This window comes from Lithobates pipiens, unplaced genomic scaffold (genome assembly GCF_037356315.1).
Source record: "Lithobates pipiens isolate NorthernLeopardFrog02 unplaced genomic scaffold, aLitPip1_a1.2 Scaffold_25, whole genome shotgun sequence".
NCBI lineage: Eukaryota > Metazoa > Chordata > Amphibia > Anura > Ranidae > Lithobates > Lithobates pipiens.
In genome coordinates, this window is record NW_027507787.1 from 159131113 (window position 1) to 159157363 (window position 26251).

Sequence of the window (26251 nt, forward strand, 5' to 3'; positions counted from 1 at the left end):
TCAGCTGGGTTCCCTGTCCTCTGATGTAAGGAGAAACTCTGGGAACTCAAAACTCTTAAGTCACTTTGAGTATCTTGGCATGTGGTGGGTGTATCTGCACACATGGTGGAAGTGGTGGGTGGTAGCGGGGTGGGCTGGTTCAACTTTTGCATCAGGGCCCACAAGCTTCTAGCTACGCTTCTGTCTGCACTGTTACTCTATGTGTAGATCTCACACTGCAGGCATATATAGGCTGTAGGCATCAGAGTGCCTAGGCACCTTCACATACCCAGTGGTGAGTTGTAATTTTTCATAAGTAATTCCAGACAAAAGGTAGATTTTAGGCACAATTAACATTTCTAAATGTTTCCTATAACATAGGAAAGCTTTACTTTTTTAGTTCATGTCCACTTTAAAGCTGAAGTTTAATCTGCTTATAGTTTGCCTTCCCTGGTTTCTCCTTTCCCCTCTTATCCACATGCTAATTAAATGTTTAAGGCTCGGTACACACAAACTGTGGCCGTGGCTCACAGCAGGGGGTCCCTGCTCTCTGTTTCAGGTGCAAATCAGGTCTGAATATTTGCCTGAATTCGGACCTGAAACAGAGCCAAAGATGCACAGGACCCTTTTCCAGGGTGGATCGCAGCTGCCCCGGAGCTGTATGAACTGGCTCCATTGAGAGCCAGTTACAGTCTCCTGTCATCTAAATTGGATGTAGGGAAGCCTTCCCTTTGGGTGAAATGCGCCAATCCATACACCTTCTGCTATCTATCCAAGCACTGATGGTTGTAATATATGTCTCTGTTTAGAACATATTAGAACATATTATTTTGTTTTATAACAATTTTGTAAAAATAAAATATTTAGTAATGTCACATTGATTCATTATTTTGGGCAATTTAAAATCCCCATCTCCCATAGTCTCCCCTTCAGGAGAGGCATGCAAAATACTTTCTCTCTTATTTGTATTATAATTTTTTTAAAATTGTGAATGCTTTTGGCACATTATAAATGCTGTGTTTATAGCACATGCTGTTTCAGTGCTCCAAGCCTCTCCCTCCTGCTATGGGGGCGTCCATTCAAATACGGAGCTGCGCCCTGGCCTGGCCCCCTTTCTCTTCTCATTGGCTGACTGACAGCAGCGGGAGCCAATGGTGCCATGCTACTGTCCCAGCCAATGAGGAGGGGAGTCCTGGGCAGCCGAGACACTGCTGCAACATCACTGGATATAGATGGGTCTCAGGTGAGTATTAGGGGGGCTGAGGGGGCTGCTACACACAGAAGGCTTTTTATCAAAAGCATAGAATGCATTAAGATAAAAAACTGTCTACCTTTGTAACCACATTAAGTTTGTAATATTCTATATTTAGAGGAGCTGCATTGTTTTCTTTGTTTTAAATGCATGATGGCTGAAAAACACAATGCAATTTTTTACTGGTGTTTTTAAGTCATCTGCAGGTAAAGAAGCTTGATCAACCCCTTAGCAAATCTTTCTCAAAGCTGATCAGCCTTCATTGCGTTTTCTTAGTATGTAAAAAAGGCTGAAATTTAATTTTCATTTTTAATAGAATAAACTCCCCCTATAATGAAAAATTTATGTCGCCCATAACATTATGGGATCCGCGTCATTTCTGAAGAATGCCAATGACATTGAGAGGAGCCGCGGAATACTTTGCAGAAATCCAGCACCGTGTCTCGATGGAAAGAAAAAGAAAGTTCACCATGACCTTGGGTGGCAATAAAATCCTCCGTGCCATCGCTCTTTTTCCGTCAGTTTTTTTTTTTCACTAACTTTCATTATAAATTATTTAAGACTTTTGGAAAGTGTTAAAAAAGAGCACTTATCCCGAAACTCCCCCCCACATATTAGATGGGCCTGTTCCTGCCAATTCTATTGTTAATTCCACTCTGTGTACTCACTTAACAAGGGTGCCAACGGGGAAATTGATGCCTCTGAACTTGACTGAAACAACAGTCTCATTTTATTAAGATCACTTAACAGCTATTAGATAATATCGGGTTTTGCCCTCTGTCATCTGCCCAAGGTTTCATTTTGAGACACTTAAAGGGATAGCTATGACATATTTTCAATAAGTACTAATTTTGGGCCATTATTTTAACATTTACGCAAAGCATTGTTTCAAAAGGCTTTTTACATTCTTGCTGTTCCATGTTTTGATAAAAGCACTTTTCATGCACATATTTGTAAGTGCCCGCTCTAATGGTCATGTGAATATTGAAGATTAGCATCCCTGATTACAGCTAATCTCTTGGCACAAAAAAATATAATTTAGACCTATGTGATGAGCAGTAATACTGCAGCTCATGCACCGCCATTATTACACTGTTCTCCATGTAGATAGCCACTCCACTCTCCCTTTAGGTTCTCCAAGGTGATGGTTGGGGAAACTCATCCCTGCTCCAGCGTGTTGCAAGTCCATACAAGAAGGGCTTAATGACATCAAACCTCAAAAGAAGTTTAATGATTCTCTATGGGGGCGTGGCCTGACGAGACATGTGAGTAGACCTGCTGCACGGAGCTCCTGCTGGTGAGCTTGTGAAAAATCCTTTTCTCTCAAGCGTTTCTGCCTGGATTTCGCTGCACATACTGCCTATTGACACCCTGACCCATCCGGATCTGCTGGCTAACTGAACTGAGCCAGTGCTGACCTGGGGGAACTGTGGAGACGCCACAATGCCCCAAGCGAGATAGCGCCTGGTAGTCACAGCATCCTAAAGCACCATGAGGCATGGAGAAGAAAACCAAGCAGGAGGGTAAGTTAAACAAACCCCCGAAGCCCAAAGAGCAGCCCAGGGACATGCTTTACTATACCCAGAAGCTGTCGGGTATTGCTGATTCATCCTTGAATGCTTCACAATGGCACACACACTCCCCTGAGCCTGCAGACAGGGAGGGTGCAGGCCTGCTAGATGACACAGTGCCATTAGACTCCCATAATGACCCTATGCCTGATATATTTGATCTACCTTCAGGGGACAGTGCTCAACCCACTCTTAGTGAGATCCCGCATGCAGTCAACAAGTGCACTGCCTCTGTATATACCTGTATATACCTGAAAGAGAAGTTTGGAGGACTGAGAGAAACAGTGTCTCTCCTCTGCCAAGACCTCCAGAAGATCAGGGAAAGAACCACAGCAGTGGAGGGCAGGGTGAGTGATGTGGAAGATCAGTTGCCCCCTCTGAACAGGGATGTTAGATTGGCTACTCAGCAGGCATTCCAATCCCTTAACAAAACAGATGACATTGAGAACCGCCTGAGACACAATAATGTTTATATAGTGAGGCTACCAGAAAAAGTAGAGAGCAGGGCACAGCATTTGTTGAAGGTTGGCTGCAGAATGTGTTCGGCAAAGAAGCCTTCTCAACCATCTACACTGTGGAAAGGGCACACAGGGTTCCCCCAAGGCTCCTCCCACCTGGCACCCCACTGGTACCTGGTACCCCGCTTGGTACTAGCCAGGCTTCTGAATTACAAGGATCAGGAGGTAGTACTGTGCCTGGCCAGAGAGAAGGGGGCCATTGACTACAACAGCACCAAAATCTTATTCTACCCAGATTTATCAGCGGAGGTGTAATGCAGTCGATAAAAGTTTGTGGATGTCAAGAAGAGGTTACAAAGGCTGCAGTTATCCTATGCTATGTTATTCCCAGTAAAGCTGAGGATAACAGCCTGAGGTCAGAATCAGTTCTTTGAAAGCGCACAAGATGCGGCCATTTGGCTGGATCAAAATGAGCAAGATCTCCACCACCGCAAACACGAAGATGGTGCAGGGTGAACCCTTCTTGGAAATACAAGGAATAGGGGAATGTCGGGCGCTAAGTCCCTTAAACAATTTGCCTTTTATAGAGGAACTATCCCTGCAATCCCCACTTTCAATCCCCACGCACTTTTCACTTTTTGTTGGTTCTGCTACTTACACCAGCCCACATGGGTGATGTTACAGTGTTGAATGCGTGTGAACCATCTGTCATCATGGGATACATAGCCCTTGTTTTGGTGCCCAGTTGGTATGAGAAGATCTAATGGAATTTACACCTTACAATGCCTGGGAAGTTCTATCTATGGCCGGTTGACCATGGCTGTCTCCCAGAATATCTTTTGCATCAGTTTGTGTTTTTTTTCTTCAATTCATATGCCGCACAGTTGCGTGAGATTGACTGCCTACTCACAATGTTTTTACAATGTACAGCCCCCTTGAGGGGCATGCTCTGTTTAATGCATTTTCTGCTGACCACTCCAGGTTATCAACGTGCCCAGACTGGCTGGATAACTAGGGGACCATTGATCTCTTATCAATATATATCTAAGTGTATGTAATGTCATCCACACCTATTGTTTCTTGGAATGTCTGAGGTGTGAATGACCCCCTGAAATGAACCATGATCTCCTCTTGCCCGGTAAATACCACCCAGCCATTATTAGCCTGCAGGAGACTCACCTCCTGGGGGACAATGTGGGGTTCCTGCAATACGCATGGGTTGGCAAGGCGTAGCACTCCACTCATTCTTCTTACTCCTGTGGGGTAAGTGTACTGATACATCACGCGCTGGCCTATCAGGAGCTTGACTCACTGGTAGATGTCTCTGGCAGATTTATATTTTTATACTGCAAACTGTTCACCATAACCTTGGTAGGCGTCCACCAGTGACATCATCATCCTCTGCCTGTGCTTCAGACCTTGCTTTGTCTCCAGTAGCTCACTGCGGTCGGCGTTTCCATCTCTTGCAGTTTCCTGGCTACCAGCAGCAACAGCGCCCCAGCCAGTAGGAAGATCTGACGGACCTGATGATTATTCTAATGTTCGGGTTTTAATTTATTCAACGCTCACTCCTCCTTAAATGTGAGTTGCCTGTATATAAATATTTTTATGATTAAAATTGTTTTTATTTCTATACCCAGAGGTGCCTCTTTCCTTGTTTTTTTCCCGCAGTGAGTGTCTGACCACTCCCCCGTGGCCCTATGGCTGATTACTCAGCCCCCCACTACACCACCCAAGGCCCCTTGGAAGATTAATGCCTTCTGGCTCACACTGGTCACCTCACCAGAACAGATAGCAGCCCAAATTGACGGCTTTTTCCAATCCCATTCCATCCCAATACACAGATGCATTACAAAAGTGGGAAATTTTCAAAGCATACCTCAGGGGGGTGTTCATTGCAGAAATCACAAACTCTTCCGCTCTGCTGAAGCAGGTGAGAGAACAGGTATGACAGCTGGAACTATCCTATGTTACAGACCCAATAGGCTCTACAAGGGATGCATGGATGTCATCCCAGTACTCCTTGGATCGCCTGAGATCCTCCACTGCAAAATGTAAGAGGTTCTTCACTAATCTTGCTTTCTATGAGGAGGGGGGAAAAAAACGGGTTGCCTACTGGCAAAAATTGCTAGATCTCAGCAACAATCCCCAGCTATCAGGGCAATCCACTCTGCCAGTGGCAGAGTTGTTAACGACCCGGAACAAATCATATCTGAGCTGGCATCCTTCTACACAGACCTTTATGGATCGAGGGATGACTACTCAGATACGGATCTTGAGAATGACCTTTCTGGTATTGACTTACCCTCCCTGTCTGAAGGGGCCAGACAACTGCTAGAAGCACCTCTAACTTTGGAGGAGCTACAGAGGGAAGCTAGCTCCTTTCCCACATGCAAGGCCCCCAGGGAGGATGGTCTCCCGATGAAGGTCTTTACCCAATATGGTGAACAGGTACTGCCAAGGTTGCTAAAGGTGTTCAATGCCTCCATTGGGGAGGGGTGCCTCCCACCCTCAATGGCCAGAGCTAAAGTGATACTATTGCTTAAGCCTGGGAAGAATCCGGTTGACCCGGGTTCCTATAGACCCATCTCCCTCTTCTAGAGCGATGTTAAGATCCTGGCCAAAGTCTTGGCACTCTGAGTCAATGGGATTATAACCTCTATAATACATCCTGACCAGACTGGATTTATGCCACAAAACTCTACAGCCACTAATCTCAGATGCCTTTTTCTGAACATGCAAATACAGGTGGACAATGGGGGACACAGGGCTCTGCTGTCCCTTGACGTCAACAAGGCATTCAACAGTATTGGCTGGTGATACCTGTGGGCAGTGCTATCCAAATTTGTATTTGGAGATTGATTTATAGCTTGGGTCAGACTGCTATATGCATCCCCACAAGCGACAATTAGGATGTCGGGCGTTTGCTCTGGATAGGGATACGAGGCAGGGTTGCCCCCTGGCTCCCCTGCTCTTGGCTCTAGAACTGCCGTAGAACTGCTAGTGGCACTGGTGAGGGCCAGCCCAGGGATTAAGGGTTGAGATTTGAGGATCTTTATGAGAAGATCATGTTGTATGCTGACGACATGATGCTTTTCCTGGGGGACACCACTACCTCTTTAGCCGAAGTGATGGCCGTAAGTTTTGGGCACTACATCGTTCTGACCATAAACTGATCCAAACTGGCCTTAGTGGTGCTTGACAGGGATCGGGAGGTGGATCTGCCTGATTCTTGTCTAATCCCAGTAGTGACCTCATTCAAATACCTAGGAATACAAATATCATCCAGACTTGCGGACTACTGCCCATTAAATGTGTACCCCCCTACTATCTCGACATGGAATAATCTTAAACAATTGCTGGCGGGTAGGGATGAGCTTTGTGTTCGAGTCGAACCCATGTTCGACCGTTCGGCGAATTCCGAACATTATGGGCTGTTCGCATCAAATTTGAGTGTTGCGTCACGGCCTGTAATTCACTGCGGCATCACAGTGCTTTACAGGCTGATGATTGGCCAAGCATGCACTATGACCCGCATGCTTGGCCAATCACAGCGCCGTCTGTACAGCGAGCTGTAATTGGCCAAGGCCATGACAATTATAGTCGGTGTAGTGTGTCATCTGCACAGTGTGCACTTAAAGCTACCCCAATTACTGGTGTTCTTCTGATCCTATACCACAGGCAGACGGCTGCCGTAATTACAGTCGGTGTATTGTGTCATCTGCACAGTGTGCACCTAAAGCTACCCCAATTGCTGGTGTTCTTCTGATCCTATACCACAGGCAGGCAGCTGCAGTAATTACAGTCGGTGTATTGTGCCATCTGCACAGTGTGCACTTAAAGCTACCCCAATTGCTGATGTTCTTCAGATCCTAAACCACAGGCAAGCAGCTGCAGTAATTACAGTTGGTGTATTGTGTCATCTGCACAGTGTGCACCTAAAGCTACCCTAATTGCTGGTGTTCTGCTGATCCTATACCGCAGGCAGCTGCAGTAATTACAGTCGGTGTTCTGGTGCCTCTGCACAGTGTGTACTTAAAGCTACCCTAATTGCTGGTGTTCTTCTGATCCTATACCACAGGTAGGCAGCTGTAGTAATTACAGTCAGGGTATTGTGTCATCTGCACAGTGTACGCCTAAAGATACCCCAATTGCTGGTGTTCTGCTGATCCTCTACCGCAGGCAGCTGCAGTAATTACAGTCGGTGTACTGTGTCATCTGCACAGTGTGCACTTAAAGCTACCCCAATTACTGGTGTTCTACTGATCCTATACCACAGGCAGGCGGCTGCCGTAATTACAGTCGGTGTATTGTGTCATCTGTACAGTGTGCACCTAAAGCTACCTCAATTGCTGGTGTTCTTCTGATCCTATACCACAGGCAGCTGCAGTAATTACAATCGGTGTACTGTGTCATCTGCACAGTGTGCACTTAAAGCTACCCCAATTACTGGTGTTCTTCTGATCCTATACCACAGGCAGGCGGCTGCCATAATTACAGTCGGTGTATTGTGTCATCTGCACAGTGTGCACCTAAAGCTACCCCAATTGCTGGCGTTCTTCTGATCCTATACCACAGGCAGGCAGCTGCAGTAATTACAGTCGGTGTATTGTACCATCTGCACAGTGTGCACTTAAAGCTACCCCAATTGCTGGGGTTCTTATAGTACTAATACTACAGGAAGGCAGTTGCTGCAGTATAATCAGTATATACGTCCCAGCTTTGTGCAGCTACATCTCCCCGCAGGCCATTAGTATGTCTGGAAGGCCAACAAGGAGAGGCAGACAATCACGAGCCAATAAAAGAGGGCAAGCAGGCTCAGTATCTAGAGACAACAGTGCTGGTCGTGGACACGGGGCATCCTCATCAGTACGTGGCCACGGGACACGCTTGTCCTTATTTTCGGCAGCTGAACGCATTGAGCCGCAACATCCCAAAAACTTGGTAGAGTGATGACCAAGCCATCCTCATCCTCCTCATCCTCTCTCACCCAGGCTCAGGGAACTGGTAAAACAGCTGCCAATGCGGCCTCTTCCCTCATCTCAATGGCATCAGTCACTCCTTCCCTAGCCCCACCATGTCCTCCTGAGGAGTCCCCCAAACTGGTTGAGCACAGTGTTGGGTACATGCTCTATGAGGATGCCCAGTGATTTGAAGGCTCTGATGATGATACCCAGCTAGAGGAAGGCAGTAATGTAAGCCCAGAGAGAGGAGATGCCCAAGAAGGACAGCATTCTGGCAGTCATGTACCCCCAGCTGCAGCATACTGCCAGGTTTGCTCCAATGATGAGGAGGGAGGGGATAATGAGGTTACTGACTCCACGTGGGTGCCTGATAGGAGAGAGGAGGAGGAGGCACATCTCCAACGAGGCAGGATATCCTCCGGGGGCCAGCTTAAGGGCAGCACACTGACTGAATCACACCGCAGAAGTCCGCATGTGCAGGTCGCTGCCTCTGCACGTTATTCCAAAAGTTCTTTGGTGTGGGCCTTTTTTGAGACGAGTGCATCAGAGCATACCACTGCTAATTGCAACATATGTCTCAAGCATATCTCATGTGGCCAAAACATCAGCCGCTTGGGCACCACATGCTTGACCAGACATATGTCGACCTGCCATGCAGTTCGTTGGCATGCGTACCTAAAACTGGGATGAGCTGGGATCTCCAACCCCACTGTACCTTCAGTCCTCTCGGAAACCTGCACTGAGAGGAATGAAGGTGTAAAATTAGGTGTGTCAAAGCTACGTACTTGCGGGTACTCTGCTATCGGTACACCAACGTTTGATTGTACCAGGCACATTTCCCTGCCCCAGCTGCTGCACCATTGAAAGAAGTTCACTTCCAGCCAACCACATGCCCAGTGGTTGAATGCTAGCTTGGCTAAATTGCTAGCACTTCAACTGTTTTTTTCCACTGTTTTCAGTTGGTAGACTCTGCCCCTTTCCATGAGTTTGAGCAATGTGCGGTTCCCAAAGGCCACTTTTTTCTCATGGAAGGCGATTCCGACTCTCTACCGGCATGTGGAAGGCAATGTCTTGGCCTCGCTGGACAGGGCGGTCAGCGGTAAGGTGCATATTACCGCTGACTCATGGGCCAGCAGGCATGGACAGGGATGCTAACTATCTTTCACTGCGCATTGGGTGACTCTTCTGGCAGCTGGGAAGGATGCAGGACAAGGTGCAGTAGTGTTGGAGGTTGTTCCACCACCACGCCTCCAAAATGCTACTACTGGTGATTCTGACACACCTCTCTCATCCACTCCCTCCTCTTCTTCTTCGTCCATGGCCTCTTCCTGTGCTTTGTCCTTGGAACCAGCGGTGCTCCGTAAGCCTTAAAGGGGCTACGCAAGTACGCAGGCAAAAAGATGCCATGCTGTGCTTGCGCTGGTGTGCTTGGGGGACAGGAGCCACACTGGGGCAGAGATTCTGTCAGCTCTGCAGGGGCAGGCTGAGATGTGGTTCAAGCCATGCCAGCTTAAGCCAGGAATGGTGGTTTTTGGCGACAATGGCACCAACCTCCTCTCCGCCCTCTGACAGGGACAACTGACCCATGTGCCCTGTCTGGCTCACGTCCTTAACTTGGTGGTGCAGCGGTTCTTAGGCAGGTACCCAAGCTTACAGGATGTCCTGAGGCCAGCCAGGAAAGTCTGTGTGCATTTCCACCGGTCATATAATGCCAGTGCTTGGCTGGCTGAGCTCCAAAAGGAATTGAACCTGCCCAAGAACCGCCTAATCTGTGACATGCCCACCAGGTGGAACCCAACGTTGACCATGTTGCAGCGGCTGCACACGCAGCAGAGCGCCCCCAATGAGTACCTGTGCGACTACGGCACCAGGGCAAGGTCAGGGGAGCTCGGTTTTTTCCCCATGCCAGTGGGCCATGATCAGGGATGCATGCACTGTCCTGTCACCATTTGAGGAGGCCACGAGGATGGTGAGCAGTGACAGTGCATGCATCAGTGACACTGTACCTCTTGCCCACCTGTTGGAGCATATGCTGCGTGGAATAATGGACAGGACACCAGAGGCAGGAAGAGGAGGACTTCCTTGCCTCTCAAGGCCCCCTTTATCCAGACAGTTTTCCTGCTGGCCCACCGATCACACAGGAAGAGGAGGAGGATTGTGTCAGCATGGAGGTGGAGCCTGGCACTCAGCATCAGCAGCAGTCTTTTAGGGATGATTTACAGTCCCAAGAAACCTGTGGACTTGTACGTGGCTGGGAGGAATTGGCTGCGGATCATGTCCTTAGAGACTCCGAGGACTCCGGACAGAATGCCTCAGCTAACCTACGCTGCATGGCCTCCCTGATCCTGCAAAGCCTGCGGAAGGATCCTCGCATTCAGCGGATCAAGGAGAGGGATCATTACTGCTGGCAACTCTCCTTGATCCATGGTACAAGGGCAAGGTTGCAGACCTTATCTTGCAATCGCAGAGGGAGCAGAGGATGAGACATCTTCAGGCGGAATTGCAGAAAGGTCTGTGCAATGCGTTCCCAGAGACTGGGAGGTTACAAATTCCTGGTCCTGGACAACGTGTTGCTGAGGCTTCGGTCAGTCACAGAAGGAGAGGTGGAGAAGCTGGCTGTCTGACCGATCAGACAATTTTTTAGTCCGCAGACCCAAGGTATGATCGGTTCCAGCAGCCAGCGTCTGATTTACATGGTGCAGGAATACCTAGGGGCAAGATCAGACTTGGACACTTTTCCCACTGAAAATCCTCTGAGTTACTGGGTCTTGAGGATGAATCACTGGCCAGAGCTTGCACAATATGCATTTGAGCTACTGGCCTGTCTTTCGGAACGCACATTCAGTGCTGCTGGAGGCTTTGAAACCGATCATAGGGTGCGCCTGTCTACCGACTCGGTTGATCGACTGACCTTTATAAAGATGAATCAGTCTTGGATCACCACCAGCTACCAAACACCTGAAGCTGATGTAACCGAATGATTTTTTTTGAAATGTCAGATCCGTTCAAGACTGCCTATGCTGATGCTGAGTGACTATCCTGTTATTCTGACTGATTATCCTGTTTAACAGGGGCATGCAATTACAATTTTTGATGCAATACTTTGCAGCAGGGCTCATTTCTACTCTCTCTCCAACTATAGTTTCTATGAGGTGTTGCAGTGTTTTGGCACCAGTGGCTAAGGCCCAATTTTTCTGTCCCTTTGTAACAGGGGCGTGTAATTACAATTTTTTATGCAATAATTTGCAGCGGGGCTCATTCCTGTGCTTCAACTAGAGTGTATCTGTGAGGGGTTGCAGTGTTGTGGCACCAGTGTCTAAGGCCCAATTTTTCAGCTCCTGTTTAACAGGGGCGTGTAATTACAATTTTTGATGCAATACTTTGCAGCAGGGCTCATTCCTGCTCTCCAACTAGAGTTTCTGTGAGGTGTTGCAGTGTTGTGGCACCAGTGCCTGAGGCCCAATTTTTCTGCCCCTGTTCAACAGGGGCATGTAATTACAGTTCTTGATATAATATTTCACAGCAGGGCCCGTTCCAGCACCCACCAAGAGTAACTGTGAGGACATACAGTGCTATGGCACCAGCACCACCACCAAAGGCCCAATTTTTCTACCACTGTTCAACATTGGCATATAATTACAATTCTTGATATAATAATTCACAGCAGGGCGTTCCAGTGCCCACCAAGAGTCACTTTGAGGGCTTACAGTGTTGTGGCAACACCAACACCTTAGGCCCAAATTTCTGCAGTGCATATAGGGCAGACCCCTACTTTCAAACATCCAACTTAAAAACGTCTCCTACTTGCAAACGGAAGGAGACAACAGGAAGTGAGATGAAAAAAGACAGACGGAAAAAAAAATGTTACGGGGGTGATAATCCTTCCCTATGTTTTGCAAAAAGCTTAAAAATAGATTTTTTTGACTGGAGCTACACTTTAAATATGTACCAGTTCAAAATTACAATAGATTCTACTTAACAACAAACCTACACAGTCCCTGTCTTGTTTGCACCGCCTGTATACTGCTGTTCTAAGTATATAGGGCCAGGGGGCCCCACGCCTTTCCTTTTTTTAATTTGGGTATGGGGTTCCCCTTAATATCCGTACAAGACCCAAAAGGGCTAGTAATGGGCAGGGGGGGCTACCCATGCCATTTTTCTCAATGATTTTTATCCATATTGCCAGAACCAGACATTACATTAAAACCGCAAGCAGTTTTAAATGTTTTTTTTCCGTTAGAAATGTCATTTTGTGCAGGGACTGTTCTAAACACGGGAAACACGTGGCACTTCACAGGCATACTATAGACACCCCCCCCCCCCCCCCCCCCAGGCATGATATTTACAGGAATATTTCACTTTTTATTTTCACTTTAAGCGTCATTAAAATCAGTGCTCCCGAAAAACAGCAGTTTTTAAAACTTTTTTTTTGCATTGATACATCATGTCCCCTGGGGCAGGAGCCGGGTCCTCAAACCCTTTTTAGGACAATAACTTGCATATTAGCCTTTAAAATTAGCTAACCAAGTCTTCGGCATGTTGCGGCTCAACACGTCCAGGGGCCAAAAATAAGGACAAGTGTGTCCCATGGCCACGAGCTGATGAGGATGCACCGTGTCCAGCACTGTTGCCTCTAGACACAGAGCCTGTTTGCCCTCTTTTATTGGCTCGTGACTGTCTGCCTCTCCTTGTTGGCCTTCCAGACATACTAATGTCCTGCAGGGAGATGTAGCTCCAAAGCTGGGACGTATATACTGATATACTGCAGTTAGAATCAACTGTCTGCCTGTAGTATTAGCATGAGACCACCAGCAATTGGGGTAGCTTTATGTGCACACTGGGCAGGGGACACAGTACACCAACTGTAAATACTGCAGCTGCCTGCGATATAGGATCAGCAGAACACCAGCAATTGGGGTAGCTTTAGGCGCTCACTGTGCAGATGACACAATACACCAACTGTAATTATTGCAGCTGTCTGCCTGTGGTACAGGATCAGCAGAACACCAGCAATTGGGATAGCTTTAGGTATACACTGTGCCGGTGGCACAATACACCGACTATAATTTCTGCAGCTGCCTGCCTGTGGTATAGGATCAGCAGAACACCAGCAATTGGGGTAGCTTTAAGTGCACACTGTGCATACTACACAATACACCAACTGTAATTACTGCAGCCACCTGCCTGTGGTATAGGATCATAGGAGCACCAGAAATTGGGGTAGCTTTAAGTGCACAGTGTGCAGATGACACAATACACTGACTTTAATTACTGCAGCTGCCTGCCTGTGGTATAGGATCAGCAGAACACCAGCAATTGGGATAGCTTTAGGTATACACTGTGCCGGTGGCACAAAACACAGACTGTAATTGCTGCAGCTGCCTGCCTGTGGTATAGGCTCAGAAGAGCACCAGCAATTGGGGTAGCTTTAAGTGCACACTGTGCAGAGGACACAATACACTGACTTTAATTACTGCAGCTGCCTGCCTGTGGTATAGGATCAGCAGAACACCAGCAATTGGGATAGCTTTAGGTATACACTGTGCCGGTGGCACAATACACCGACTATAATTGCTGCAGCTGCCTGCCTGTGGTATAGGATCAGCAGAACACCAACAATTGGGGTAGCTTTAGGTATACACTGTGCCGGTGGCACAATACACCGACTATAATTGCTGCAGCTGCCTGCCTGTGGTATAGGATCAGCAGAACACCAGCAATTGGGGTAGCTTTAGGTGTACACTGTGCAGGTGGCACAATACACTGACTGTAATTGCTGCAGCTGCCTGCCTGTGGAATAGGATCAGCAGAACACCAGAAATTGGGGTAGCTTTAGGTGTACACTGTGCAGGTGGCACACTACACCAATTGTAATTGCTGCAGCTGCCTGCCTGTGGTATAGGATCAGCAGAACACCAGCACTTGAGATAGTTTTAGGTGTAAAATGTGCAGGTGGCACAATAAACTGACTGTAATTGCTGCAGCTGCCTGCCTGCCTGTGGTATAGGATCAGCAGAACACCACCAATTGGGGTAGCTTTACACCGACTGTATTTGCAACAGCTTCAAATTAAATTAAATCACACTGTCTCTCTGTCTATCTCTCTCCGCTGCCGCAACACACTACACAAGGCCGTCCCTGAGCCATAATTGGTGGCTTTGGCCAATGATGACTCTCTGTTTTTTCCGTGCTGTGATTGGCCAAAGCAGGCAAGTCATAGTGCATGCTTGTCAATCATCAGCCAGCAATGCACTGCGATGCTGCAGTGAATTATGGGCCGTGACGCGCCACTCTTTGGAGCGAACGGCCCATAATGTTCGGAATTCGCAGAATGGATGAACAGACGATGTTTAAGTCGAACATGGATTCGATGTGAACACAAAGCTCATCCCTAGTCACCAGTAAGGTATTTGTAAATTCAAATCATATCCTCTCTCAAGTATCTCTTCTCCAGAGAGAATAAGTTCAGTGTTCGCAACCTTTACTCATAACTAATATCCTCCAGGCCCTTTATTAGCTATGTTGCCCTTCTTTGTACTTGCTCCATTTCCAGTACATCCTTCCTGAGGACTGGTGCCCAGAACTGGACAGTATATTCTAGGTACGGCCAGACCAGAGTCTTATCATTTTATCTCTGGAGTTGGAGTTGGTCTCTGGAGTTGGTCCTCTTTTAAATGCATGGCAATATTCTGTTTGCTTTGTTAGCAGCAGGTTGGCATTGCATGCCATTGCTGAGCCCCCCCCCCCCCGGTCCTTTTTCATCCTAGATTCCCCAAGAGGTTCTCCCCCCAGTGTATAGACTGCATTCATATTTTTGCCACCCAAATGCATTATTTAATTTTTTTCTACATTAAACCTCATTTGCCATGTAGGTGCCCACCCCATTAATTTGCTCAGATCTTTTTGCAAGGTTTCCACTTCCTGAAGAGAAGTTATTGGCCTGCTTAGCTTAGTATCATCCACAAATACGAACTGTTTACCCCATCCTCCAGGTTGTTTATAAACAAATTAAATAGGATTGGTTCCAGCATAGAACCCTTGGGGACCCCACTACCCACCCCTGATGATTGGTTTGCCAAGAACGATTGTTCATGAATCCATGCTGATTACTGCTAATGATACCATTCTCATTACTAAAATCTTTTATATAGTTCTTTATCATCCCCTCCAAGAGCTTGCATACTATTGATGTTAGGCTAACTGGTCTGTAATTCCCAGGGATGTATTTTGGGCCCTTTTTAAATATTGGTGCTACATTGTTTTTTCTCTAATCAGCTGGTACCATTCCAGTCAGTAGACTGTCAATAAAAATTAGGAACAATGGTTGAGTTCCCTGAGTTCCCTTGGGTGCAAGCCATATGGTTGTGGTGATTTATTAATGTTAAGTTTCCCAAGTTTAATTTTAATTCTGTCCTCTGTTAACCATGGAGGTGCTTCCTGTGATGTGTCATGAGGATAAATACTGCAGTTTTGGTTACTGAAGCCCCCTGATTCTTTTGTGAAGACTGAGGAGAAGAATTAATTCAATACCTTTGCCAACTCCCCATCCTTTGTAACCAGATGTCCTTCCTCATTCTTTATGGGGCCAATATGGCCTGCCTCCCTTTTTTACTGTTTACATACTTAAAGAATTTCTTGGGATTCTTTTTGCTTTCCTCCACGATATGTCTTTCCTGTTCTATCTTAGCCACCTTAATTGCACCCTTACATTTCTTGTTGCAATCTTTATAAAGTCTGAATGCTACATTCTAGATGTCTATAATCTTCTTGCCAATTTTAAAAAGTTCTCATATACCAGGTTTTGTACTTTTTTACATTTTTTCAATAAAAAGCTTTTGAAAGTGAGAAATGATATGCACCTGTCAAACAGGTATGGAAAAATTGGTCATTGGGTGTCAGTGGTGCCTAAACACTGTAACCCTATAGAGCAAGGGTAAGCAACCTTAAAGAGGTGGAGATCTATCTGAACAATATGGCAGAAGTCAAAGATCACCAAGCACAATGTCACCTCCTCACATTTGATTTAATCCACTAAATGCCATACTAATGTGTTGCAGTCATGGGTTTAAATCAAGTAGTACGGAGGCAACATATCGCCTCCCGAGATGGAGTGCAGTTGGTGTCACTCTGCATGGCACAGGAGCGAGCACTACAGAGGAGGCATCAGATTATGTGGCTCTTGCTCCCTACTACAGATCCAACTTTACAAGTAGTCCCTCTGTATTGTACTCTGTTTGATGCTCTGGGATGGTGAGTCAGCAAGCCCAGACTGCGATCTATCAGTCACCTGTCCATTATCTACTGGTATATCTACAGGCTGCTGATCCCCTCTATAGAGGTACTCTTGATGAAAGCAATAATTTGCCTTATGTCAAAAACTGAAATGATATGCACCTGTCAAACAGGTGCAGAACAATTGCTCTTTGGGTGTTGGTGGTACCTACACACTGTAACCCCATGGAGGTACTCTTGATGTATGCTTGATAAAAGTAAGAATTGGCCTTGCTGTCAAAAATTTAAATTACATGCACCAGTCAAACAGGTGTGGAAAAATGTACTTGATTTAAACATGTGACTGCAACACATTAGTATGGCAATTAGAGGATTAAATCAAATGTGAGGAGGCGACATTGTGCTCGGTGATCTTTGACTTCTGCCATTTTGCTCAGGTAGATCTCCACCTCTTTAAGGTTGCCTACCCCTGCTCTATAGGGGTACAGTGTTTAGGCACCACTGACACCCAATGACCAATTTTTCCACACCTGTTTGACAGGTGCATATCATTTCTCACTTTCAAAAGCTTTTTATTGAAAAAAATGAAAAAGTACAAAATCTGGTATACGAGAACTTTTTGAAATTGTCAAGAAGATTGGTGTTAATTGTGCCCATGAAAACTACACCAAAAATTTCTTCCAGATAAAATCAATACCCACAAAGCTAGGCAGTCTTTCAGAGATTCCAGATCCATAAAGCACTTAATCAGTGACATGGGCATCAGGGGCTTGATAGCTGCTGCTAATCTAGGACTGATTCATGTCAGCCAGTCCACGTTCTCGTATGCCCTGTACACACTGTCAGACTTCCGACAGAAAATGTGTGATCGGATCGTGTTGTCGGAAAATCCGATCGTGTGTGGGCTCCATCTGACTTTTTCTGTTGGAAATTTATGACACACAAAGTTTGAGAGCTGGATCTAAAATTTTCCATCAACAAAATCCGATCGTTTAAATTCCGATCGTGTGTAGACAATTCCAACGGACAAAGTGCCACGCATGCTCAGAATAAATTATGAGACAAAAGCTATTGGCTACTGACTTCTTTATAGTCCCGTTGTACATGGTTTACGTTACCTTCTTCTGAACGATAGGATTTTCTGACAACTTTGTGCGACCATGTGAATGCAAGATAAGTTTGGGCCAAAAACCATCAGAAAAAATGAGACGGATTTGGTTGTTGGAACGTCCGACCGTATGTACAGGGCATTATCTGTCACAAAACCTCCAGCAGTGCTAATTACCTGTTCAGAAAGCATACCAGGCCAGCCCAGCAGCTCAATTGCATGCTGGGCAAGTTCTGGTCAGTGGTCTATTCTCATAACTCAGTAACCCAGTGGATCATCAACTGGAGAGCTCTTTATGTCTGTTTTCACCCCTAGATAATCTCCCACCTTATGATGCAGACGCAGAACTGTAGGAGGGGCCCTGTAACTCCATCCACTACAGACTGATTGCAGAAAACTATAGGAGGGGTGGGACAAGACCAGTCACCTGACACAAATAAAGAGAGCAGCAGTAACTGTTCTTTATTACTGGAAGCTCCTGCACAGATCTGGAAACAATACACAAAGCACACCAAGATTTAATTTAGACAATATCTGCTTATCCCACAGTTCAGATTTAAAGCGGTTCTCCATCCTAAAGTGGACGTTCTGCTCATCTGATCCCTCCCCCCCTCCGGTGCCATAATCGGCACCTTTCAAGGGGAGGGGGGTGCAGTTACCTGCATAATCCAGACCACCGCAGACTGTCTCCCCCCCCCCCCCCCATTGTGTTATTGCAAACACACAGTTCCCAGGACACAGTGGGGACCAGCAGAGACGCCACAACGCTTCACTTCCCGATTCCCTGACAGAGGATGGCGGCGGGGGCAGCAGAGAGATGAGCGATCTCTCGTCATCTGTCGCCGACATCGCTGGACCCTGGGACAGGTAAGTGTCAATTTATTATAAGTCAGCAGCTGCAATATTTGTAGCTGCTGGCCTTTAATATTTTTTTTTTAAGGTGCAGAACCACTTTAATAATATTGGTCCTAACAAAATATATTTCGGCCACAATTGAATGTTGTGGACTGAATACCTTAGCAAAGTCATAAATGTGTTTATATGTTATGAAACTGCTAATGACATAAGCGCATGGACCATTAATCTCTGCATACAACAAATTATCACAAACCCATTTCACATACAAGTACGGAGGGGAAGCATATTTTTTGGATGAAAGCCTTCTGGAGCAGTGCAGCTTCAGTCACAGCATCCTTATGTCAAAAGACAGTGTTAGCGACTTAATAGACTATGAAAAGACAGGTGGCGAGATGCTGGTTCTGGGAGGAAGGGTTGGCTGCTAGAAGATAATGTCTGCACAACTTGTTCAGTTTTTCCATTTTACTGTAAATAACAACTCTGTTGACACCAGTGTTTGAAGTGTGTGAAAGTACCTTTTTTTTTTTAAATGTTTTGGCTAGAGGACGGAAGGGTTAGACCAGTGGTGGTCAACTTATTTGATACATGGTAGCCACCATAAGAGAATTTTTCAGCCGAAAATGCTATTTCCCAGTGATGTTATGTATGCTATTTGTCATGTCTGTTTTTACTATTTATATAGCATATTTTTTCTGATACTCTGTTATTGTATTATCAGATGTCACAGATTTTTCTGACCGTCCCCATAAGAAGGAATTAAATGTATATTCCGAAACATGTTGGGATTTTCCATTGCAATCATGGCCTCTTACTGCGAGATTAACCGTGTGTCATAAATTCAGCTGTATGTTATCCATACATGATTACCACCATGTATAGTAAATGTGATATTCTCGTCTATTGTCAGACATTTTTTTCAATAAAAATGTGCACTTTTTATTATACTTCTCTACGCGTATTTCTAGTTTCCAACCTATGCCTATAAAGTCCCAGGGGGCATCTCCTTAGTTTTTTGTCAACTTACTTGATACTGGCCACATATAATATTCAGTGAATGTAAAATGACAGAAATAGTCAGAGACTATCGACATATGCAATGGGAGATAGAGACTGGGGATATGCTTCAGGAGAAATTTAAAGTCAGGAGACACATTACACAAGACTACTAGAGATTAGGGATGAACTAATGGAAAACTGTCACATAATTGGGTGCTAATATCCCAATCGGCTGTGGCTGTAGAATTCCCTGCCCCATAGCCACATGTAAGAAAAGGAAGGTATGCTGGTGACATCATTGAGCTAATGGGTAAGGTAGCTAATGGCCAAGTGGTTATCACTTTCACCTGGCAGCACTAGGGTGGTTGGTTTGAATCCAAACCACAGTACTACCTGCATGGAGTTTGCATGTTCTCCCTGTGCCTGTGTGGATTCCCCCCTGGGTACTCCAGTTTCCTTCCACATTTCAAAGACATGCTGGTAGGTTAATGGGCGCCTGTCTAAAGGTCCTCTGGTCCTAGGATGTGTATGTATGAATGTGAGTTAGGCACCTTAGATTGTAAGCTCCTTGCAGACAGAAGCTGATATTAATGCATAATATATATGCAAAGAGCTGTGCAAATTGAAGGTGCTATATAAGTACTGTACCCGCAATAAATACAAATTCTAACCACGTGGCTATATTTGGATAATGTCATTGACCAAATGTGGTCATATTTGGTCAATGATGCCACCAGCATACCCATGCCTTTGTTACATGGGGCTGTGAGGTGAAGAATTCCACTGCTGCAGCTGATTGGGATGGTGGTCTGCTGTCATGTGACAATTTTCTGTAGGTTCAAACTCAGTTCAGCCCAAACCTTATCCTATCCTTACTAGAGGTTACTGCTATTATAGCCCCTTTACTAGTAAATGCTTCCACATGTGTGCTACCTACAATCCCTTTAAAAATTACATTTGATAGTTCCATAAGCACAATTTGTTATAAAAGATCTGAGAGGAGAGAAACCAAACATGAAGAAAAGAAAAAAGATGGACAGCACAGAAAAAAAATTAAGAGTGTGAAAGAAATAAGTCAAACCATTAACTGCTAGAAGTCAATCTAAACAATATTTTCCTTCACTAGCTTGAGCAAGCACCAAAACACTGTCTGCAGGAACACCGAGGGCCCCACAAGTGCCAAAGGATGGCAGTTTGGGTATTAAGCCGCGTACACACGGGCGGACTGTATGGCCTACTTAGTCCGTCATACAATCCGACGGACGCACAAACACGTACGACGGGACTAGAAATAGGAAGTCCAATACACAGCAATGCAACCTTTCGCCGTGTAAATCCTTTCTGAGCATGCGCCATTCTTAGTCCGTCGAACTAGCCTACTGACGAGCGGATTGTCCGCTGAAACCAAAGTATGACGGACAGAATTTCGAAAAATCCGAAATACTTAGTACGCCAGACTGCACGCTGAAAAAGTCCGCTGAAGCCCACACACGAGCGGACTGTCCGCTGAAATGTGTTTCGACGGACTAAGTAGGCCATACAGTCCGCCCGTGTGTACGCGGCTTAAGGGACATACATGTAGTCAGGAGCTGGATATCTGTGCCTGCATTGTGAAGCCTTAGGCCCTGTTCACGCCTATGCGAATTAGATGCAGCTTACACCACATCCAATTCACAGGACATTTCAAAATACATAAATTTTAATGAGGCTGGTTCACATATCTGCGGTGCATTCGCACTCCGCATTGCACAAAAAACGTGTGCGTTTTCTATGCATTGCGGTCCGGCTCAGGTGCAAATTCAGGCCCATTATCTTCTATGGGCACGCATCTGATTCGCAGATGTGTTCCGTTGTGAACAGGATAAAATACTGATGCAATCCTGAGCTGATATTGAAGCAAATCAGAGCTGATACTGATCAAAAACTGACATGAAATGCTGAACAACTGAGTTTTCTCTTCGCAGGGAAACCTGAGCTTCAATTCACACCTCACATGTGTGAACCCAGCCTTACTGTTAGAATTTTCTGTCAGGGCTGGGCTCAGCCCTTCCTTCTCTGAGCTGGCCGCTCAGCTGTCAGCTAATTGCCAGCTCCCATCTCTCTCCACAGTTACATAGCTGTTGATGATCCTGCTCGTCAGTCCTGCCTACTTAAGCCATCCAGTCCAGAGAAGCTCTGCCTTTGCCTTGGTCACATCACAAAAAACGATCTCCTGCATTCCTGTTTAAAGACTAGCTTTGCTGACATTCCTTCTGGTTCCAGATCCTGCTTGCTGTTCCACTACTTTGATCCCTGACTTCTGCTTGGCTGACTATCTGTTTCGGTTACTGAACTTTGGCTATGTTTTGACTACATTTGTTCTTTTTACTTTTATTATTAAACAAGTGTGATTTAACTGTACTTCTGTCTCGGTCTGATTTCATGGTTTCTGACAGTTTCTCTCTAGTGTTGAGCTTGGACTCTGTGCTGTTATAGCATTAGCCTGAATAGAGAGACTAAGCAGAGCAAAGCATCTTGGGACATGTAGTTCAGACTGCTGGGATTTCCCCCCTAGCTGAATTGCTTGGAACTACAACTGCCAGATGGCTGTGAATAAAGAACAGATTGCTGGGAAGCATTATAAAAGGGGCTGGTTTTGGCCTAGCTCACTCTCGTGGGACTCCAGCCTGGATCTGTGAGCGGGGATTCTGTGACTGTGTGTGATGCAACCGAGTCACGGCCTGTGCAAGAGTAGTCATCTAGCGGGTATTCGGAGGGACAACTGCGGACAGCATCACCTTACTGTCTAGCGGCAGCCTGGAGGCTGCTCTAGTTCCATCTATCCTGCATTTGCATCACATCCGGGTGGGCTGTGGTGCGACGGAGGTCGGACATCATCAACTGAGCCAGGATCCTAAGGAAGAGCCTGTAAAGTCTTCTTTATCATCACCAGCCTCCTCCATTTGCAGTATTGGTGAGTGCACACCTGCCCATCCATCCACATGCTGTTACCTTTAGTGCTAAAGGATAAGGCCATCCATCCAAATAAACAGTGTATAAAGACCCCATTGTCTCCATTCATCTTGTTGTTATGTGTAGTTCTACAGGATACAATACCTTTAAACCAGCAATCACGGCGATCTCTCTTTGCATGTTGCCAACGCAGGAAGATTCTGTTCCTTTGCTTATGAAAGCCAAATCAGTTGAATTGCTTTGCTCTGCTATTCAGGAATTCTTCCAATACAGCTCTCCTAAATGCTAGCTGAAGACCAAAGGATTGTGTTCTTGTAATACAGGAATACCTTAAAGAGGAAGTAAACTCTCCCACTCTGATGCTTCTTTTCATTTAGTCCATTATAATAAGTAATTATCAAAGTATAGCCATTGTAATCCAGCCCAAATCGCATATTACTTACTGTTTAAAGAAACTTTAAAAAACTTGTTTCCAGGGGTTAGGCAGCGCCATCTTAACTATTGTTTTCTGAGTCCACAGTGGAGTGTATTTCCGCCCTTAAATTGAGCACTTCCTGTACTGTTAACCAAGCCTCCTTCGCAATCCAACGTTTCTATGGCAACCCTGCTTCCCTGTTCATAACTGACTTGTTCTATTTCATAGTATTTACTTGTGCTGATTACCTAGTGTTTGCCTGTATGAGTCCTATCAGCTTCAGCTGATAAGACTGCAGTACTGCTGTCCCATTCACTGGTTTACACTGTATGGCTTGTCACATGGTCACATGGTGTGTAGAAGGAAGTGATTTGCAGCCTGCTGGGAGTTCAGTGCTGTGCTGTAGGAAGTCCTGATAACAGATAGATAAGACATAGAGAGTGTGCCATAAATCAGAGGAGATCTGGGCATGCTCAGTGACGTTTTTCTATAGAACAAAAAGGATTACAACAATACTAAGCAAGTAAGGAGATATCTACAAGCAGCGTTCATTAGGGTTTTTTATGCTGATTTACATGGGACATAGTTGTGGGGGAGGGTTAACAACCACTTTAAACCTTTCCCCCACTATAAGGAATTGCCCTTACTGTTCATAGAACTTGAATTTGCCTAGAACTCTTTGAAGGAGCAGGTTAAATTCCAGTAAATTTAACTGTTGCTGAAAGTTTATGACACTTCATTTATTGCTTGCACCTTTGGGTTGAGGTACAGAAGGGAGTGGTTTGACATACCTGAAAGCCCTTCTTCTGCCCTTATGTTGTCTGTTCACATAGGCCATATAAATATCTACGTATAAGGGCTGCTTATGTTCAATTATTCTTTACATTGGATCATTTGACATATCCCATTGATATTTCTCTATTGGTGACATTCAACCTAAAGTATTATCATAAGTGTGTAAGTGTAAGTGTAAGTGTATGTTGTTCACCTTCAACTGTTATTATCATATCAGTCTATTGGTTCATCAAATTGTAGTGTGTCTATTTCATTGCTGTCATTTATAGAAAATCTCTGAACCCAGGGTGTCAAAGGTGGCAGAGGACTTGCAGGGTCGGGCAACCAGTGGTGTACTGATTCTATCGGCAGCCCTCGTGGGGGTAGCACTACATAGACAATTTGTAAAGTTCTTATTATTCTCTGTGTCCCCTCTGGGGAAGTTCACCACTTTAGTTCTGGTGACCATTTGTCACTAAAACAAAAACTGATGGGAAAATCCAGAAATTTACAGTTGTGACTATAACAAGAGACAAGGAGAAATCCTTCCAAGGGCATTTCTGTTGCTATGACAACTCTATAAGTTGGAAATTCCTTTTACTTTGGAGAGATTTCTTTCCAGGACAAAAAGGTAAGAGATCAGACAGCAAATAATAACCTGATAGGGGTTTCAACCCTTCCCTATGTAAACCTAATAAAGTTTTGGCTTTACATACACTTGAACCTCTAACATGTTGGGCACAGCTCAGGGCATCAGAGGTCTATAGTCACTCACAGAGGCTAGACCTTTTCCCAGAGCAGTGTAAAGAAACTGGATGTTAATAGGGTAATTTAGGTAAAATTAGTTTTACCACATTAATACAGATTTGACAGTTGGAAAAGTTCTGCTTAAGTGGAAACTCAATTTTTGTTTGGGTATATTAAGGCTGGATTCACATCTATGCATTTTTTGTGCTTTTTGCATTTTGCAGATTAAGGCCGCGTACACACGGGCGGATTGTCTGGCCAACTAAGTTTGTCAGACAATCCGACAGACAGTCCGTCCTACTTTTGAATGAACGGACTTGACCACACACGATGAACAGACAGTCCACTGAAAGCTTGCGCGATGACGTGTACAGCACGTACGACGGGACTAGAAATACGACGTCCAATACACTGAAATGCAACCTTCGGCCGTGTAAATCCTTTCTGAGCATGCGCCATACTTAGTCCGTCCAACTTGCCTACTCACGAGCGGACTGTCCGCTGAAACCAAGTTTGGACGGACTGTATTACGGAAATTCCGAAAGACTTAGTCCGCCAGACTGTCCGCTGAAAAAGTCCGCTGAAGCCCACACACGAGCGGATTGTCCGCTGAAACACGTTTCAGCGGACTAAGTTGGCCAGACAATCCGCCCGTGTGTACGCGGCCTTACACTACAGTCCATTTAACATAGATTCCTATGGAACACGTTCTGTAATGCAAATCTGCAAAATGCAAAAAGCATGAAAAACGCATAGGTGTGAATCCAGCCTTTGGCCTGATTCACTCTTGTGCAGGTTGCAGTTTGCATATTGCAGGTGCATTTTGCATTTTTCAATACACATCCTTAAACCATTGAATTCTATGGAACTAAAAACCAGAAAAAAAACCCTGGCCCTTTCCATAAAATGCACAGATGTGAACATTATCCATAGGAAACCATGTTAAATGGACTGTAGTGTGTTTCTGCAAAACTGAAAATGCACTAAAAGATGCATAGGTGTGAACCAGGCCCAATGTTGCGTACACACGATCGGAAATTCCGCCAGCAAAAGTCAGATGAGAGCTTTTGGTTGGAAAATTCGACCGTGTGTATGCTCCATTGGACTTTTTCTGGCGGAATTCCCTCCAGCAAAAGATTGAGAGCAGGTTGTCTATTTTTCAGTTGGAAAAAGTTCAGATCGAAAATTCTGATCGTCGCAATTCCGACGCACAAAATTCATACGCATGCTCGGAAACAATTCAACACATGATCGAAAGCCTTGAACTTTATTTTCTCGGCTCCTCGTTGTGTTGTACGTCACTGCGTTCTTGACGGTCGAATGTTCAGAAAACTTTTGTGTGACTGTGTGTATGCAAGCCAAGCTTGAGCACGATTCCCTTGGAAAAAACATCCAAGATTTTTCTGACAGAAATTCCACTCGTGTGTACGGGGCATTTGAGTAGTATAGTCCATTTCAATGAGAGTTTTTTTTTCTAGTTTTTTTTTCTAGTTTTTTTTTTTTTTTCTTCCTTGTGTATCTGTTTGATTAGTGCACTGTTTTGAATTTTTTTTTTGCTTTTTTTTACGGTCCATTTTTTACTTTCCGTTTAAAAAAAAATAAAAATAAAAGAATGAAGCTAGTCAGCCTCAGGCTGGATTCACACCTATGCATTTTTAGTTTTTTTTGCATTTTGCAGATTTGCACTACAGAACGTGTTCCATAGGAAGCCATGGTAAATGGACAGTAGTGCAAATCTGCAAAATGCAAAAAGCGCTAAAAATGCATAGGTGTGAGTTGAGCCTAAGGCTTGATTCACATCTATGCATGCTGCTTTTGAGTGTCTTTGCAGTGCTTTTTGCGGTGCTTGATGTATTTTTGGACACTCACTTTTACAGCGATTTTGATTTGAGTTGCGTTTTTAATTTTATTTAATTTTATTACACTGTATATATCTGGTTGCTAA